This window comes from Fukomys damarensis, unplaced genomic scaffold (genome assembly GCF_012274545.1).
Source record: "Fukomys damarensis isolate Sample0158 unplaced genomic scaffold, DMR_v1.0_HiC HiC_scaffold_17, whole genome shotgun sequence".
Lineage (NCBI taxonomy): Eukaryota > Metazoa > Chordata > Mammalia > Rodentia > Bathyergidae > Fukomys > Fukomys damarensis.
Window position 1 is genome coordinate 68,065,458 of NW_022900929.1, and position 20,418 is coordinate 68,085,875.

The 20,418-nt window shown below is 37.1% G+C and overlaps 1 protein-coding gene across 2 annotated transcripts in view; it reads right to left on the minus strand.

Moving 5' to 3' along the window:
• Mdga2 (MAM domain containing glycosylphosphatidylinositol anchor 2) overlaps positions 1-20,418 on the minus strand; it is a 736,020-nt gene that overhangs the window by 402,556 nt on the left and 313,046 nt on the right. The window lies entirely within an intron of this gene.

Consider the following 20,418-nt stretch of genomic DNA (forward strand, 5'->3'; position numbering starts at 1 on the left):
GCCGCCTCTCTGAGCTACTTGGCTTGGGGAGTGCCGTCTGGCCAGACTAAAAAAGGTCTATTTGCCAACTTGCCTGGCGTGTTCCTTCCTGGGTGACTCTCGCTGTCCGACAAGCTCCTGGAGCCTCGCTGAGCTGAGCCCAGCATCGTGGAAGCCTCTTGGCTGTTCACGCTCCAGGAGTAAAAGTTGTTTCTGAGCTGGCCGCCTCTCTGAGCTACTTGGCTTGGGGAGTGCCGTCTGGCCAGACTAAAAAAGGTCTATTTGCCAACTTGCCTGGCGTGTTCCTTCCTGGGTGACTCTCGCTGTCCGACAAGCTCCTGGAGCCTCGCTGAGCTGAGCCCAGCATCGTGGAAGCCTCTTGGCTGTTCACGCTCCAGGAGTAAAAGTGAGACTTAAGTCTTACAGCTTCAGCCTGCAAAGTGGTCTCAATGGTGACTCCACTCTCCTGAGAGCTTCCTGCCCTCAGATCTCAGGCGCTGCTGCATCCTGAATCCCTCTCCTTCTCTGGGGAGCTCCTGGGTCCTCCAGCTTTATAGCAGGGTGAAGGTCCTTATGGAATATCTTGTCTCTCTGCTTCCCCAAGAAATCCCCTTTGACAATCATACACCGTTATCTATAGCACATTTATAATTGCATAATTATTTTAATTATGCATTATGGAAAATTACATAAAGTGAAAGGTACTTTTCTCTTGATTTTTCTTCTTCTAGCACGTACAAAAGGTATGCATTCCTCAGTTTTTATGAAGTTTATTGGAGGTTTCACGTTAGGCTAATTTTAGTCTGGGATGTTTTGAGTGTTTCTCCCGCTTTTCCCATTCCTTAACTACTTTTGTCTTGAGTTGTACTTTTCCTTTATTTAAAATATTACCTCTTTCTCTGAGATATATAAATTATTAATACTTTGTATGCCCTGTCCCATTTTGCATTCGCCTTTAATTTAACTTAGGGTTTTCTCTAGATTTACTTTGAATTATTACTATTTAATCTGTTCAAGCATACACGTCTTTTATTTATTGTTTCAAGATGTCATCCTTCAAAAGGCTTTCCTACTCTGAGAGTTTGTTTTCTTAAGACTACACGATTTTCTTTAGAGCTTGTATTTCTTTTTAAATGTTTAACTCTTAACTCGCTTGCAAATGTCAATACATGGCGAGCACAAGCATCAGTTCAGTTTTTCGGTTTCTTTTTGTTGGTCGGTTGGTTGGTTTTTGTGGAGCTTTATTGTTTATTTTTAGTAGTGCTGAGGATCTAACAAGGGCCTCATACATGCTTAGTATGTGCTCTAACCTTGAACTACGTTCCCAGTCCTACTGGCATTTAATTCCGTGTCACATAAAAAAAAAAAAAAACTAGGATTCATTACTCTGTTTAAATTCCTAGTATTTAAAAAAATATTTTGAGACATTCATCCTTCTAGTCACCAAAACAAAAAAGCAAGTTAATCTTTAGTATCTAATGCATTAAATATGGTATAATGTACCTCATGGCAGAAATAGCAGCGCATTATTATGTTCAAGGTTGAGCTTTTTATAGGTATTTTACTGAGCTTTAAAAAGTAACCTTTTTTAGATAGTTAGCACTATCTGCTTTAATACGTATTCTAGACTAAAACTCCAGCTTCCACCCACTGGCACAGGACTCTGCAGCCTGAGCTGCCTGTTCATCTCTGTTTTCAAGCCAATTCAACAGAACTGTCCATCATAATATCCTGGGAAGATATAAAGCAACACGGAAGTAAAGACAATGGTTTAGTAAACCCTTATATTTTTCTCATAGCATCAACAAATAGTCTGCCATTTACACTTTAGCCTTTCACCACTTAAAAATAATTTGTGTTTGCCTTCATTTGTCTTAAGCAAATTCAATGCATCAAATAATTTCCCCTGTACACACTTCACTATGCCTCTGTGAGAGAAAAGCATGGTAAGAAAGGTGGCCCAAGACCATACCAACTTATTTTTGCACCTTGTAAAATTTAGCATAATATTGAACATCAAGGCTTTATTCGAAATGTCTTTATTGTTTCAAAATCCCTTACAGATTTTTATATCAGAATCTAAATAAGGCCTATGCACTGCATAAAGATTATATGGCCTTTAAGTATCTTCACCTATATTACTTCTCCTACTATCATATGGCATCTTATACATAACTGGTCCTGAGATTTTTTCCTATATCATATATTTAAGTAATCATATGAGGGTGACATTTAATGCATTTCTTTAAAGAAGATATTTTTTGTCCTGAACATCTTGGTTAGTTCAACAAGGTTTATTGTATTTAGGCTAGTTTTTAAACATTTGGGTGGAAAAGAGTCTGAATTATTCATGCACGGTTTGTGCTGCATAGAACTCCTAGGAGGCACTGAGATTCAGTTGCACTGTTCCTCTTAGAGGGTCTATGTAATGTATCCTTGTATTTTGCATTCCTTCAACATATTTAAACTAGCAATTTTAGCAATCACCGATCTATCATTTTTCAGGCAGGAGCAGTGAAATGGTGGGTTTTGAATTCTATAATGTTTTTCAGCATGGATCAACTGAAGTTCATCGCTAAAGCAGAGATTTTCTTCAGTATTTCCTTACCTTAAAAGGTAGTTGGTATAAAAAAGCCATGAAAATATTACGTTCTATGTCTTTATGATCAGTTTTCAGAAAAGTGAATGCATGTGTATGCAAATTCTAAATGAGACCATTATGTTTTTAATTGTCCTTATTTTAAGCTTTTGTTGTTTCCTTATGGTGGGCTGGTGTTACTATATACTCACACATTGCTGTTTTCAACTTTAATATCATCATTTGAGGGTCAAGTGTGTTACTATGGATTTCCACTACATACCTGACCTAAAGAATTAAAAATTCTCATTTAAATATTCATGGATAGCTGTTTCCAGAAATTCAAACCAATACTGTGTCCCATATAAGCTGCCATATTATTAAAGCAAAATATATCTGAATAGTAAGAATGGCAAACAAGGAGAATGTCCACTGTTCAAATGTACATTTAAAATAATTTTATCATTGAAATGACCACATAGCCAAGGTCTTTGTTCCATTACTTTGTTTATGGCTATTACATCATGAGCGAATATGGATCAATCTATTTAAATGTACAGATTATGGTAACTGTTAGAGAAATGAACAGGATATGCTGTTTAGGAAGAGAAAGAAAGTAAAAGAAAAAAGGATGTACAGACAGAAGTGGTAATTAACTTATTAATTAAAGGGAAAATCAATAAAGAGTGAGTGGAATTTAAATCCATCCTCTATTTTCAAGAAAAGTTAAATAATGTGATTCTAAAAAGGGCAGCCTGGATACTGGCATGCTGTACTTAAGACACATACTGTATTTAACACTACTGTTTTTTGTCCACTGCAACAGAATTTTAAATTTTAATGAAGTGTTGGTAGGTTAGTAAGTTGTATTTTTCTTGCATGTGACAGAAAGAGCGTAACATTATGCATATATTTTTCCATGTCTTTACAATGACTTTAGGAGTAAACAATAAAAGAACTTTGTAAAAGTCACTATATAAACTGCAAAGAAAACTCCAAAATGAGAACAACTGTACATTATATCACTAGTTTAGAGATTTTTAATACTATGCCCGTGTCATTGTCAGATTGTTAAAGCCTATAAGCAAGTAAATATGCTTTTTGTTTTCATTTTGTCTTTTAAGAAATACTAGTAATTCTAAGTGAAGTTTAATTTTTAATTATTTTTGTTGTTTTATATTGACACAATAGTATTTGCATTATAGGTATGGGCTGCAGTGAGATGATTTGATACTGGAATGCAGTATAAAATGATCAAATTAAGGCAATTAGCTTTTTGTTGTATTGGGAATATTCAAACTCCTCTCTTCTAGTTATTCAAGATATATAATAATTTGTTCAAAATTATAGTCACCCCACTGTGTTCAACAGCACACTAGAACACTCTTGCACACTGTTGATAGGAACGAAATTTGTCTGTCAATCATAGAAAACAGTGCAGAAGTTCTGCAAAACACTGGAAACAGGATTGTGATATGATCCAGCATTCTCACTCCTTGGAAAATACGCCCCCCAAAACAAAGTAAATATATCAAAGTACAATTGCATTCACATGCCTACTGTAACACTATTCCCAATAATTAAGACAGAGAATCAAAGTAGCCATTGGATGGATGAAGAAAGTGTAATGTATATACAATGGAATATTATTCAACAGCAAAAAAAGAATGAAGTCTTATCATCTATGGCAACATGGTAAAATTAGAAAGAAACTTCGGAAAGGAAAAATTGCTTTGATAGTAGTTTACATTTGAATGCTGGTTCTACCAATGGTGCAAACTTGGGATAATTTCTTCTCAACTTTGTCTCAGTTTTTTCTTCTGGACAATGAGAATCAGAAACAGCAAAGGTCCTCCCGCAACATGTGTAAGTTACTGTATTGAGAAAATAAATAACTGTTATTTTAGAAAGAAACTACGTCAAGTGAAATAAGCCAGATGCTAGAAAGACAAACACTGCATGTTCTCACATCTGGAAAAGTTGACTTCCTTCTAAGGATATTTTTAAAAATTAGTAATTTAAATTAATCGTTAGATTCCCTTTTCTACAGTCACTGTCAGAAATGACACTTATCTTTTCCAGCCTCAGTCTGCAAAGCTGCGAAATACAGAAGAAAAGATAAGACACAATCAATGTTCATCAGAGTTTTGACTTTCTAATAAAGTATAATAAGATATATGCATCTTAAAGAATTTAAGAATATAGGAAACAAGTTGTCCACAGAGAGAGCAGTTCAAGCTAATTAAGCAGAATTCTGAACAGAGATGTGCAAAGTCAGCTTAATGATGCCAAAACACTGACACATCTCCAGGGCTTCACCCTAATATAAATGAATGCATTAATATTAATATCTCTAAAGATACAATGTGTCAATCAGAGCAGCAATTGGTCAGCTTTGGGAATGGAAAAGCCAGCTTCTAGGAGGATGAGTTGGCAAATGGTATACATCTGGGAACTGTCCAAAAGCCACGAACTCTTTTGGACGCAAACCATATGGTTTCCTACCCTGCAGTAGAGGAGATGGCCTTCCTGTAACTCAATTCAAAGTCCTTGCCCATCTACCTGATGACTGGCTTGCTACTGGGAGTGTGATCCTGATACGCAACAGCAATCGATGTCCAAAACCTTTGCCATCACAAGTTTAAAAGTCAGCATTTTGACATTATCTTTTCGTAGCTTGCCTAAACAGTTAAAATGGGACAATCTATATCTACAGTTGCAGGTTTTCATTGTAAATAGCAAACATCATTTTTTTGTATTTATTCCTAATAGCCTTTATGAGATAGGAAAATGCCAACCCATCTCAATCTGCTTTAATCATAATAACAAACCCATATTTATGATCCTGCAGCAATGAGAATTAGAACTCGGGGTGTCCTTATCTACTGGGGAAGTGTTCATGTGTCAATAACCACCTAAAAGGCCAGCCAGTGTCCCCCAGGTTGTAGCTCCCTGACTGGCTGTGAAGGCTGGTTATGGCCTAGTTTGTCCAGAGAATCATCTTAAAAACCCTGCCCTGCTCCACTCTGCATTATGGAAAAGGTGAATCCTTGTGCAATATTTCCTAGGACTCAACTGTTAAAATCAACGGGAAGGACTGGCGTGACTAAACGACCAAGAAAAGGAAAAGCTGCACATTTGCCCTGGTACTCTGCTTTCTTAGCTGTCACCAGTGTATCTTATTTCCCACTTTAAAAGCCACTGCTTTAAAATCAGAGTTTTAAAGTAGGAAGGGGAGGGAAAAGGAAAGATGGGAAAAGAAAACACATGAGAAAAGGAAAAAATGGAAACAAAATCTTTGTGAATAGGAGAGTGTGGAGGGGGTGAAGGGAGGGCAGGGGAATGTGGGGAGGGACCAGGACCTGTCATGTAAAGGTACAAGATCCCAATGATGAATGGAACTGTACTGTGTACGTAAAATGTACCAATAAACTTAGTGAAAAAAATCAGTTTTAAATAATAACAGTTTCTACTTTCCTTACCCGATGTTGACTGATTAGCACTCCATAGGACCCACCGATGAACACAACCATTTGGTCAAGAAATATTAAGTATGTATCCTAGACATATGCATACGCATGGCTCAATCACAAAGTTATATCAAATAATAAAAATGTTTGCTTGCACCTTTTTTCTTTTTCTTTTTAAGTTAGATGAGACAGCCACCTTAAGTTGTCACTAATGAACTCCTAGTTTATTGTGATTGTCAAAGAACCCCAAAGGGCATAAAAATCTCCAGTAGGCACTGTGAGTGAAGTAATAGACCTAGTTTATGTTTCTATCTAAAACAAATTAAATGTAGTTATCTGTTCAGCCTAAGAACATATCAAATCACTGTACAGTCGGGCTAGGATGTTTAGAAAAGTCCATCTGGAGTAATGAACATGATCTTACAAGATGGCATCGCAATAGTGGAAAATTTGCTACTTTGGTTAAAAAGAAAAACATTCACCAAGTCGAAAGAGGAGATGCAAGATAAGTGGGAAAAGGCTCCTACTTCACAGACTATAAAACTGATTGATCACGATTGCACCCGTGGTCCCTAAGCCCATGAAGGAGCTCACTCTTTGGGCTTCTGCTTTTGTGTCACATGAACAACAAAGGCTGCGTTTCCTCAAAGCAAAACGTCACTGCTACTTGTCGATAAGTCGAACAGGTCCCAGCATACATTTTTTCTAACAATGTTCTTCTTTCTATGACATTGATTTTTTTTTTTCCTTTTCTGATGAAAACCAGCAGTCTATTGTCTCTATTTTGTTAGGACACAGGATAACGCCTTTGTAGTTTGGCACAAATAATGAATTGCCAGGGTTTTTGTTTTGTTTTGTCTTTTTGGTTTTTGATACTCTGTGAGATCCCAATGTTTCAATGTTACTTCTGTACTTAAAAAGTGGAATAAAAATGTGTGCTATTGTCAAAACTAACACAAAGTGTTTAAAATTAGAATTTTCTCTAACTGAAGAGCTTTAATAGCTTCATATTACTGAATCCTACTCTCTAAGTGCCTTTGAGTCCATGCTGGATTGTGAAATAGGAAAACATATTAAATCTTCCAGGCCACCAAGGGAGCATTTAATGCATTCCTACAGGCACTGGGGTAAACAGCTTCCAACCGCGTCCCACAGACACCAGTGCATCCAAGAGTTTCTGTAAATGCTCAGCACTTATTGGTAAATGGCACAGGCAGAGGCAAATACAATTTAACATTTTACAAAAGCAACATAATTAGGATGCTGAACAATTAGCCTAAAGCAATAATGCCTGTCACATTCACTCATTTCATAAATAATTGAGACCCTTGATGTGTGAAGCTTTTACTTCTAAGGTGGCTTTAATTTTATCCTGCAGAACAGGGTTATTTTGGAGATACAGAGAGGAAGGGATTAATAAGCACACTGAATAGTACCACGAGGAGGCTGGCCTCGAGCAGACCACCTCTCTGCACATTGCCAGGACAGCAGACAGCGTGTAAAACCCATCTCTCTCGTGACAGGAGTTTACATTCCTCTGAAAGAGGCCAAGGTTTATTCCAAATATGACTATTTTGTTCTTCTATCGACATCGTTATTATTCAGTCCCATAATTACTATTACCATCTTCATTTTATACCTGAGGAAAACTGGTGAATGGGAAGGGGTAAATAAATTCCTCAAATGCACAGGGTTTAAAAGACGAGGTGGGATTGAAAACTCTTCAGTTTGACTTCAGAGCCAAAAATCGTACCCCCTGAAGCTGTATCCAATGATATATTATAGGACCGAAATCACCCGACATTCTGGGACCACATATAAGGGATATTAAATTAAGCTGCTCTCTCTCTGAGACCACTCAAGGCATTTAAAAGGGCTGACAAGTAAAGGGTTTACTGAGCAATTCAAGAGGAAAAAGTGGCAGCAAGTGGAAGGAATGAAAAAAAAAATATATATATATATATAAAATGTTCCTTTTATTATTTATTAAGGTATAGCTGAGAAATAAAATTAAATATAGTTATGTATACAAGGTATAGATTATGAAGTGGTTAAATTAAGCTAATTAACATATCTACTGCATCATTATTTTTGGCTGCGTGCTTGGCATTCTGGAAGCCTACAACCCGAACTGGTACTTTTCAAGTATAAGTATGTTATTATTTACTCTAGCTGCTACTACAGCTTTCAATGGCAGCCCCAGAACATGCTCAGTAATGGTATAAATTATCCAATTTAAAAGAATAAACAATACATGTCATGTGTTATGTGCCCCTTAAGATATTTTGAAGCCCTAACCCCAAGAAGCTGTCAGAATCAAAATGGAACCACTTTTTTCACGACCTAACCAAAAATAACTGAAGTAAACAACTTTAGCTGGAAGTTTATAAAGGAAGGGATTTCATACAAGTTTGTTTAGTAGCAACAACTGTTCTCAAAAGACTGTGAGGCTTGCAAGAAGTACACAACTGTGTACGTCAGGCACTGGCATGCTTTTGAAATTAGAGAAAAGTTAGATTAAAACTGCGTGTTAGTTGATGAAGAACTTTACATAGCTCATGAAAAGTGTTTACATTTATTCTGTAGAGTAGTACACAGAACACTGTTGTGCTATTTCAGAAAACTTTTTCTGAAAGTTTGACTATTCTTGTTTTTGTTTCAGGGATCGAACTCAGGTCCTTGGGCTTGTTCAGCCAGGCGGTGGAACCACTGCGCTAAATCCCCAGCCTGTTTCATTTTTCTTGAAGGCACTGACTGCAAAGTCACCTAAAATCATCAACTGCTCTGACTAGGCAGTGTCAATACGAAGGATATCTTACACTGCTACTGTACTGCAAGCCTGGATGCTCAAAAGTTAATCTTAAAAAATAAAGAATTTGTATGACACTCAACAGAGAAAGCACTAATTACCTAAGGATTTTGTTCTTCTCAAGACTATCCAACACCATTTAATGATTTCTGCCAAAGGCAAGTAAGTAAAAAAAAAAAAAGAGGCTAAGTTGTACAGGGTAATGTTTTTTTCATGTACCACAAGGAGTAGAAAAAAGAAGAAATCAATGGTGGCTGATGGAAAAAGATAAAACTGTCAGGAAAATAAATGTTATTTTTAGTTTTTTTGTTAAGACCATGGCAGTCACGAGGAAAAAATAAAGATTAGCAATTCCTGAAAAGAATTGATGGAGTCACTCTTAATAACTGTTTTCTCATTTTTCAGCCCTGGAAATGCATTTCATCATAAGGTAACTTTCTCCGATCTAAGAAAGATTTTTATTTCTTATTGATTATGTTTGAAGCATCTCTTAGCATTTCAGGAAAGGCTATGGTGAACCAAACAGAGCAAATGTGTCACGTTTACAACTAGCATGGATGATTAATTATCACTGACAGAATATTCTTTAACATAGAAGTAGATATGGCAGTGTTTACCATACTTTTAAGTGAAATTATTAAACTTAAATCTCACACATCCTTATTATAAGGTAATCCAAGAAATGGCCCATCTGATTAGAGATTTGAAAATGTAAGTAAATCCAGTTGTCTTAATTGACATCTTTAGTGTCCTAACTATAGTGAAAAGGATAAATTTGATTTAAGTAGAAAAGTATTATTTTCATTTTCACTCCACTCTATAAAATAGAAAGGATGATTCTAACCATAAATGATCAATTATAACAAGTTGAATAATTCCAAATGACTCATACTTTCTGGGCTTTCTTACCTATACATATACAAGCAGACATATCTACAGTACATAGATAATATGGCATCACAAACATAGATCAACTAATTTGATTATCATTACATCATAAAAAAATTGACTCCAGTCTATGTTGAGTATACTTAGATTTAGTGGACAGCTCACTAAGTAAAAATTTAAAATATGAAGGATACTATATTGGAAGATATCTACTACTTAGTTATTTCCTAAGTTACATACTATGCTACCGAATAAGAGTATTATTATGATAATTAAATATAAAACCCAATTCTTCACTGTTTATGTAGCTGTTTAAGATATCTATATTAAAATTTTAATAAAAATTTGTGAGAGACTGCTTGGGCCTGCATAAGATGGCTGCCCTCAACCTTAGCCTTTGCCTCAGTGGAAAAATCCCACTAGACTACATACCTGACCTTTGGCAGGTTTAGCCCCTGGGCAAACAGGAAATCTTACAGAAAAAATAGCCCTTTGTGCTAACCACAGGGTCACGGGATCTGGAGCAGGAAGCAGGTGGTATTTCCCTGTCCTACTTGCCCCTAGGGATTGTGAAGTTAAAGATTGCATAGGGTTAATTGTTGATGTACGCCTTCCCACTTACCCCTCCCCACATTTGGTAAAATACTGATTGCTGTATGGTTAAATGCTTGAGTGACTCATGTGATTGATTTGTTTGAACTGTCCAATAAGCTTGCTGAACCTTCCCCCTGGGATAACAGTATATAATCGTTTTGCTGTGCCCAACGTGGTTTACAGAGGTTACCGACTCCCGATCGGACGGCAGAGAGACGACGAGTCCGGAGCCCGCCCGTCAGACACCAGGTAAGCCCCATCCGGGTGGTGCAGGGTTGGGGTTAGTCAAATCTTAGCTAAGGCACAGCCGCCGTCCCAAAGATCCCCGAGAATAGGGGGAACACAGTTAGTGAAGGAGCTAAATTTATCTCTGATATAAAAAAGCAGTTGAAAACCGTAATATTGAAGTTAGAAAGAAAGATCTCTTGCAATTTCTGCTGTTTGTACACGAAGTATGTCCCTGGTTCGTTATCACCTGCCCCAAAATTGTGCCTTCTACATGGGACCAGATTGGTCGCGAGCTCGCTGACTACTTTGATCAGCACGGCAGCACCTCTCTCAAAGATCATCCAGGGCCCCGAGGCTGAGCGTGCCCTCGGTGATGCCGCCACTGTGGCAGACAACGCCCTCATTAGACAATTAGCCTTTGAAAATGCTAATGAGACCTGCAGAGCTATTCTAAAACACAACTCCAAAGCCAAAACTCTGCACGACATGATTAATCTCTGCCGAGAGGCGGATCCTTTTATGCACAAGATCACTAAGGCCCTTGTCGCCTTCCAAGGCCAAAACAGGGGTAAAACATGCTTTCAATGCGGCCAGCCCGGCCATTTTGCCTCCCGCTGTGGAAAGTATTACCTCAGGGCATGGCCAATAGCCCTACCTTATGTCAATATTTCGTAGCTAAAGTTTGTTTAATAGTAAATGAGACAGAAAAATATTAGAAAAGCTATAAGTAAGAGTTGTACTTTTAACATGAAAGGTTTTTGTATGTTCCTCTTGTCTTTACCTAAGAATGTAGAGAATGTTTATGGAAATGATTTATAAAATGTTTGCTTGTTGGTTTCAAGTTTGTTATAAAAGGTTTACATTTATAGTCAAGAAGAGTATTCGTTCCTTTAACCCTAATTCTACAAGAGATCTCTGTTAATTTTGATCTGCAAAAATTTTGACTAGTCATAACAAAAAGATTTTATAATTCATTTGGCCAAAACCATCTGAGTGCACTCATTAAAATTGTCTTATATGTTTGTCTGTCTTAAATGTTCAAAGATGTTTGTATGTTCTTGATCAGAATGACGTCAAATACAAATAGATTGTTGATTTCTACAACCTGGCTTTATAGGATCAAATAAAAAACTTAAAAGATAATTAAATATAACCTTTAAGTTTGGATATGCTCCTGTTGGTAAATAAAGAAGCAGCTGCTCAGAAAATTTATTCTGATCTTTGTTCACTAATGGGAGCCACCAAAATAATTTTCATAGCCCTATAAAAAAGATATGTCTTGTTAAATATTTAAAAAAAAAGGGGGGGGGAGATCCTGTTAATACAAAGCTACATTACAGTACATAAGATTTCATATAAGTATTATTATTGCTACTTTTCTGGTATACAAAATGTATTCATATTGTTTGACCATGCAGGTTTTCCAACATATTGTTTATGACAATAACCTTTTGGTCTAGGTGTTCTCCCTTTTCTTCTATTCCACCTAATTATGGTTACAGATATGTTTATAGACCTATCACTATCCTTGAGCAGCTTGAAGCTGGGTTTCCACTGAGGAGACTGGATTGGGACCCCAACACTGAAGCAGCAGAGAAAACTCCAGGATGTGTCTCAGTGCACAAGTGGAAATTTCATTCCAAAAAGCAAAAAGGTTTTCCTTCTTTATCCAGAATGAGGATTTAATGGGACTGGTGATTTAATGAGACATCTCAAAAGTTTTTGGACTGGTCACTTCTAAATTCCACAAACTTAAGCTTATCTGCAGGACTTTGGTAAACAGATTCAGGTTTTCCTCAAACCAACATTTGGAAACCTGCTGCATTGGGAAAAATACATTTATGGTCAGATGTCAAAGTTACTAGCCTTAGTTTCAATATTGTTGGCATACAGGCCTCTAATATAATGTCTTGTGTTAATGCTCATAGAGATTGTTTATGAAACCAATAATATTGATTGTCAATTGACCAATTGTATATTCTCAGAAATGGTGACTTCCTTTCATTCTGTGATGGGTTTGAGGCAACCTCTCTTTGTAATGATGCCTGTAAAAATTAGTGAGGCCTGGTATGAGGAACAAGGATTATAAATATTGATAGAGGTAGAAAAAGCTACATGGCAAGCCTTCACAACCCATGGTATAACCCCTGCAGAGGCTGGTAGTCAAAGACGGGTAAGAGAATTGTGGAGAAATATCCAACCTAAGACAGAGCATGAGTATTGAACTTCTCATGGCTTGATGACGGGTAAGGGATTTCTCTGGACATTTCTCACCTAAGACAGGCACAGTCTTTCTGCTGAGCTGGGAAGCTCCCTGCTCTAAATATAATAAAAAAGGGGGAATTGTGGGAGCCCGCTGGCATTTGACATTGGAAAAGTAACTTCTACCATTGAGGCATTGACACAATCTATGACTCTATTTGGCTTTTCTGAGATGAGGGTCTCAGCTATGCAGATGAGATTGACCTGGAGCTCTCTGTGTAATCCAGGCTAAGCTCACTGTGTAATCCAGGCTGGGTTTATGGGATTACGGGTGTCGACCTGGAGCTCACTGTAATCCAAACTAGTTTTATGGGATTATGGGCGTGCACCACCACGCCCGGCAAACAATACCACTGGACTCGTCAGGTTGAGTGGGGCCTTCGCCTTTACATCAGCGGCCGTGATCCGGGTCTCACCTTTTCCATCAGGCTTTTGAAAGAACCACCTCAGTTCAAACCCATTGCCATTGGCCCCAACCCCCTTCTTTAAGAATGTTGCTTTTTTAAAGATAAACTGGGCCTAGTGGATGATAGCATTAGAAGGGTTGAGGAAAGCCTCGAACAAAGGCAGAGGCAACGGGAAAAGGACGAATCTTGGTATCAAAATTGGTTTTCTACCTCCCCCTGGCTGTCCACCCTGTTACCCAGCCTTTTAGGACCCTTTATTGGCTTTATGCTGTTGATTTCCTTTGGCCCATGGGCATTCCGCCGCCTCACGAGTTTTGTTAAGAACCAGGTTGATGAGGCCACCAAACACTCCATACAAGTGCACTACCAGCAGCTCTCCTCTCAGGACCCTGAAAATAGCCAGCCCGCTGGTGACCATGGGTTCCAACCCCTAAGCTTTGTAGAATTTGAACAGATGGCTGAGCGCCGTCGTTCGCTCTGCTCCAGGCTGTGGAGGTGTCTCCGACGGGATTAGCTTGATGCCGGTACCTGGGGGCAGCGTGACTCGCTGGAACACCTATGCATCACGTCCAGGTCCGGAGGCACATCAAGTAGCCTAAGACATGAGCCCTCCACCCTAATCTTGCTTAATTTTATACAGAGAAGGGGGATCTGTGAGAGACTGCTTGGGCCTGCATAAGATGGCTGCCCTCAACCTTAGCCTTTGCCTCGGTGGAAAAATCCCACTAGACTACATACGTGACTTTTGGCAGGTCTAGCCCCTGGGCAAACAGGAAATCTTACAGAAAGAATAGCCCTTTGTGCTAACCACAGGGTCACGGGATCTGGAGCAGGAAGCAGGTGGTATTTCCCTGTCCTACTTGCCCCTAGGGATTGTGAAGTTAAAGATTGCATAGGGTTAATTGTTGATGTACGCCTTCCCACTTACCCCTCCCCACATTTGGTAAAATACTGATTGCTGTATGGTTAAATGCTTGAGTGACTCATGTGATTGATTTGTTTGAACTGTCCAATAAGCTTGCTGAACCTTCCCCCTGGGATAACAGTATATAATCGTTTTGCTGAGCCAATAAAGCGCCTTTGATCAGAAACCAGACTTGGGCCGTGTACTCTAACTTCTTAAAGATTTCCTTCACAGACATTCAAGATCGATCGGCCTCTGATGACCCACGAATAAGAGGCGGCTCTCACCTCCTATTCCCCGCTGGACGGGGTCCCCCCAGAGAGCCGCAAAAATTAATAAATATTTAACTAAAATAATTAAATTTAATAAAATTTAATTAAAAAATTAAAATTTTTAATAAAAATGTAAAACATATGAAGATAGGGCCAGGGATTTAGCTCAGTGGTGCCACTGCCTGTCTCACAAGTACAAAGTCCTAAGTTGGATCCCTAGTACCCCCCCCAAAAAATTATGAAGGTAAAAATCCACAGTGTCTTAAACATGTGTTATTAGACAGTATTGATTTTCTTTTTTTTTTTTTTGGTTGCAATAACGTTGAAATACTTGTCAATTGCTTTGGTAAAATGATTAGAAGCTTATCACTACTACCTATAATATATTTTATTAAATTTTATAGATTTCAAAAGGAGATAACTAATTTTTAAATTTCACTCAACTTGTGTACCTAATACTTTTGATACTGTGTTTTGAGACCCCTTTTGTGATCTCTACAGGAACCAATTTTGACCATAAAGAATGACTGTAACTGGCTAAGATGTCAAAACTGAAGAAATTCTTAGTCTGTATTTATAATATAAATCTCCATCACACAAAAGTGTCTTATGCATGAACTTAAAAATTCTTAGAGCTTATAGTTAATTCATGTGAAAGACATATTTAAGAGATGAGGAGAATACATTAGAAAACTAGAGACTATTGCTCTGCCTTGGATATCTGTGTCCTTCTTAAATTCAAATATTGGAATACTAATCCTCTAGGCAATGTGATTACAGCTGGGGCATTTAGGAGGCCATTAGATCATAAGGGTGGAACCCTCACTAATGGGATTCCCACTTTATGAGACTCCAAAGAGCTTCACTGTGCCTTCCTGCAGGCCAGCTTAGTGGGAAGAAAGCTCACCATGTGGAAGTGGACCCTCACTAGACATGGACCTGTTGGAATATCATCCTGGAACTTGTCTTCCTCCAGAATATCAGAAATAAATTTCTGTTGTTTATAAGATGCCCAGTTTATGATACAGTACTTTGTTATAGTAGCCCAAACAGATGAAGACATATACCCTTGCCAATTACGTTACAGGAAAATCAAGAAACAAACCCAAAACTGAATGCAACATTTACACTGGCTAACCACATATGGCTTTCCTTGGAAAGTTTTCAGAAGAAAAGTACAATAATTGCAAATCACGATTAAGAAGCACAAGATCAGCAGGATGAAAGAAGAACTAAGGTCCAGAGGTACACTTCTCACTAGGTGTGAGTCCAGAAGGCATTTCCTTTCTTACCCTGGCATTACCTCAGAAAGGGAAGCAGTGCTAGGTAAGAACTCGCAGGGGAGCTAGATTAGTTTAAGAGATTCTGGGACTGGAAAGAGGAAAGAAGAAAACAAATACAAGAATACGCTATTGTGCTGGTCATTGCTGAGTGTGAATTCTGAGTGTGTATTATTCTGCTGAAACCTTCTGAGGAGTTGAGTAGACAGTGCCCAGAGTTGTCTAACTAGGGTCAAAAATAAGAAGCACCATATTTAACAAATAGAGTGGACTAGGGCAATATTCAGTAGATTATCAAGATGATAAAGTTGCCTATACATTATAATATTCCAAAGAATGAAATCTAACCCTGATCTACCACAGAGCTGAACACATCCTTCCTACATAAAAGCAAACACTGAATTTCCCTTATTGATGACCAATGAAAGGAATGTATTTGGCAGAACCTAGGGCATGGAGCTAGTGCCACAGGTGTGATGGTTGATGTCGGTGCACATACATCCTGTGGCCCAGCAGCTGTGATTGTCTGGCTTTTTATAATCTATCATACATCATAATCCACCCAACATTTTGGGTATCTTATATGTGAAATGAGTAAGTACATGTTGGAGATCTACTCCATCACCGAGTCTTTCATGTTCACATGTAATCTCTGATATTTCCTGCAGAATGCAGTATTATTAATAATTTCATATATTGGCTGGGTAGGGATATTTTAATGGAATTTTAATGTGCTTCCTACTAAAATTTTTTTGAGTCATTCCCAAGTCACATAACCAATGGAAGCATCCTGCCAGCTGTATGCCCACCCCAATTATTCCTTAAGTCTGGCATAAAGGACAACGTACTCCTTTACCTGGGCCAGGTCTCCATTTATATTCTATCTTCCCAAAGCCTCTGTTTCAACTGCATTAAGTCCATTGATTTCACTACTAGCTCTCGCCCAGCACCTTCAAAGGCCATCCAAAGGCCTTGATAATTAATTTTCTTTCTCCAGACTTAATTATTATGAAAAACAGCCACAAATCCTTTTAGGAAAAGACTCAGCTAGTCCTTTTTGTGTAACTTTTAGAGGTATTAGTAGGCCTATCTTCATTGAAGTAAGTCTGGCTTCTCCTTACACTAATGGGTGCGGACTCCATGAATTAGTTCAGATTTGGAGACTGGATAAATAATCATGATTTTCCATTACGATGGAAAATGTGAATCTCTGCAAGGTGCCATTCATGTAGATTTATATGAATCTATTATCACTCTAGCCAGCTTCCCTGTATTTCACTTAGAAATTATCCATCACCACAAAGTCTTATTGATAAAAGCATCCTGATAAGTGCCCAGTCCTAATCGGCCCTTTATGTCTTATTGAGAATGTGTATGAAGCACTACAGCCGCCATTTTAGAACCCTACCATCCTGCTGATTTTAGAGATGCCAGTTCCAAGGCAGTATTCCCTACTTGAAAGCCTGTTCTATCAGGAAGATCTTCTCAAAGATGGCAGTGTCCATCTCACCAGTCATTTCTTATAGTGAGTAACATTTTCTGCACCCTCCGGAAACAATTCATATTCAGATCCTTGTTAACATGCCTCCTTCTCTGCACCTTCTGATTTCTTACATCTTCTGTATCGCTACCTCACTCTCTGTAAGTCACTGTAATATCTAAACATCAAAGAACCATCATAATGGCTCATTAAAACCCGGATCCAGACATTCTTATTAATACTTATACCCAAGTCATAGAAGAATTTTTTTACCTCAAGTTTTTCCTGGCTTGAGACCATGAAAATATAGACCCCTATTATATGTAACTTTAAAATCCCTTTGTAAAATTTTGGCATGTGATCAAGACTAGTTTCAGTGGGATAGTAGAAATAGTCCATATTTTCTACTTGATTACTTGCAGCTGTGTATGACAATAATAGCTAAGAATTATTAAGTTTATAGAAGAAAGTATTATTTTGTATCTAAGACTTAGTTGCAAATATCATTTGTTAAGGATTACACTGTGCTGGCTACTTGGTGAAATGGTCTATGTGTATTATCTTACTAAGTACACTGAGTAATATTTTTTAGAAAGATTTTGGAATATATGATAAATGTATCTTCTAAGTAAAATGTTGTCCAGAAAATTAAACAAAACATGAAATCTAGGAAAGCAGTAAATAGGTCTAGATCTTCTGAGGAGCAAGACTGACTCTGCATTTGAGATAATTTTAATTAAATTAAAAATTTTTAATTAATCTTGAGACACTCAGAATAAAAGCAGAAGCAGTTGTTGAGTATATTAAAGTGTCAGTTCTATAAAGCTTTCCATGTATTATATAAAATTCAGAGAGGCAAAATTATTTCAAGGTGTGGTACCAGCTTACAGAAAACAATGTGCTGCTTCCTACAGAAGCTGTGCTGAATTAATTTCCTCACATAAATATGAACTTAATAGAGATCTGTATCACCTATGCCTAGAACTAAGTGTGTGTGTATGTGGAGTCATTGTGAGAACAATGATTTAGAATTTTGAACCATGAATTTTTGGACCATTGTCCTAAACTCTTCCCACATCTTACCCAAAATTTGATTTCTTTAAACAAGTTTAGTTATTTTAAAGATTATCTTAAATTATGAAGATAGATGTAGTTTAGGAAGATCTATTACAACAGAGAAAAGAAAATTAAGAAAGATCTATTACAGCAGAGAAAAGTAAGTTATAGAAAATTCTAGTATCCACAAAAAACAATAAACAATAAATGTATTTGACCATTTCTGATTACATAGCAGAATCGATTTATGCCCATATTCAGGAGACATATGTCTAAATATGTAACATGGCTATTTTTCATGTACATGCACTAGTATTTTTATGAGAAATTATTTAACAGACTGAATTTAAAAAGCAGAATGAAAAGGCAAACTATTTGCTATGAGTAATATACAAATAGAACTAATGGTTTCAAAGTGAATATAATAGGTAGCAAGGTTTGCAAATATTTTCATCCTAGTAAGGACATCATTTTTGGACCTACACATACTAAAAGGCATAAAGATTTCAACCACTCTGCAATAGCTTTGACAGTTAATATTGTGTTTATAAAAAAATTAAATGATTGAATATGATTATGTTATAAAATTTGAAAATGGCCTTGCCTTATTGTTTTATACCATAAAACAAAAATTTCTAGAGTTGGGGTTCAATAGCTACTATAAAACTTTAGTATTTTTTAATTGAGTTTATTGGTACATTTTAGGCATACAGTACAGTTACATTCATCATTGGGATCTTGTACCTTTACATGACAGGTCTTGGTTCTCATTTTTTCCTCTTGTCCCTGCCCTCCCTTCACGCCCTCCTCCCCTCCCTGTTTACAAACACTTTATTTCCATTTTCTCCTATTGTTTTCTTTTCCCTTATTACCTTTCCCCTACCCTTCCCACTTTTCCTAAACTTTAGTATTTCTTAGATTAATATTTTGGATGTACAAAATGGGTTTTTTTTGTTTGTTTGTTTTTGCTGTTCTTGTTTTTGTTTTCTGTTTTTGTTTTTTTGTTTTTTTGCAATAACAGGGATTGAAGGACCTTGCGCTTTCAAGGCAGGTGCAGTGCTACAAAATGTATTTTAAGGAGTGATATTAACATATTTTTGTGAGAGCCGGCGTCATGGTGCATGCCTATAATCCCAGCACTGGGGAGGCTAAGGCAGGAGGATCGCTGTGAGTTCAAGACCAGCCTGGGCTACATAGGGAGTTCCAGGTCAGTGTCAACTACATAGTGAGACCCTGTCTCAAAATAAAAACAAACAAACCAACAAAAAAAAAACCAAACATATTTTAGTGAGGAAAATAATATCCAAATGAAATCTTACTTAATAAGCCAACATATAAAACACATGAAAATAGAACTGCTTTGGATAAAGCACTTTTTTGCATGTAGTTTTGTTTTATTTTGGTTTTGAGAAAAGAAGGAAAGTCAGCATTTGCTAGCCTGCCAAATATGCATATCCACACTTATTATTAAAACAAATCCAAAGACCTTCCCATTATACTGCATATAATAAAAATGTCTTCCTGTAGAAGTCTGAAATAAAGTATACTACTAAGAACTTTCCACAAGTCTGTCATATTTCCTATCCCATGGCCTCATCGCAAGAATAATGCAATATCATTAAGATCCAAACATTTATTTGACTGGAGAAGATGAAAAGCCCATTTTATAATTCATAAGAAAGAGAAAAATGCTTGAGGTCAACAGAGGACATATCGAATAACAGCTAAAAAGAAATGAGTTGTCCTCTTATATGTCAAAATATATTCAAGATTTGATTCTGAAAAAGATAATATGAAGAATAAGGCAATTTTGTTAATGATAAAAATAGCATTTTAAAGCTCAGTATCCTGCTTAGATAAGGTGAAGAGAGAAAAAGAAAGAAAACGGAGAAGAGGACAATAGGCCAGTAATTTATACTGCGGATAAAACAAGTTCTAGATGATGAAATTGTCGAATGTATAAATACATACGATAAGAACAGCACAGAAAGTAAGATATCTTGAATAAACATGAAGAACTCCTTGCTAAAGTAACTATACCATTGAGAAGCCAAAAATGAAAAGATTAAAATGATTCATTTACAAACTAAACCTTGAACAACAATAGCATAAACAATGTTAAAAGACAACAGTTTGGTAGGTAAAATTGGCAAAATATTTATCAGAAATTGAATTTATTAACATAGTATATGAAAGTTCCCACAAGTCTAT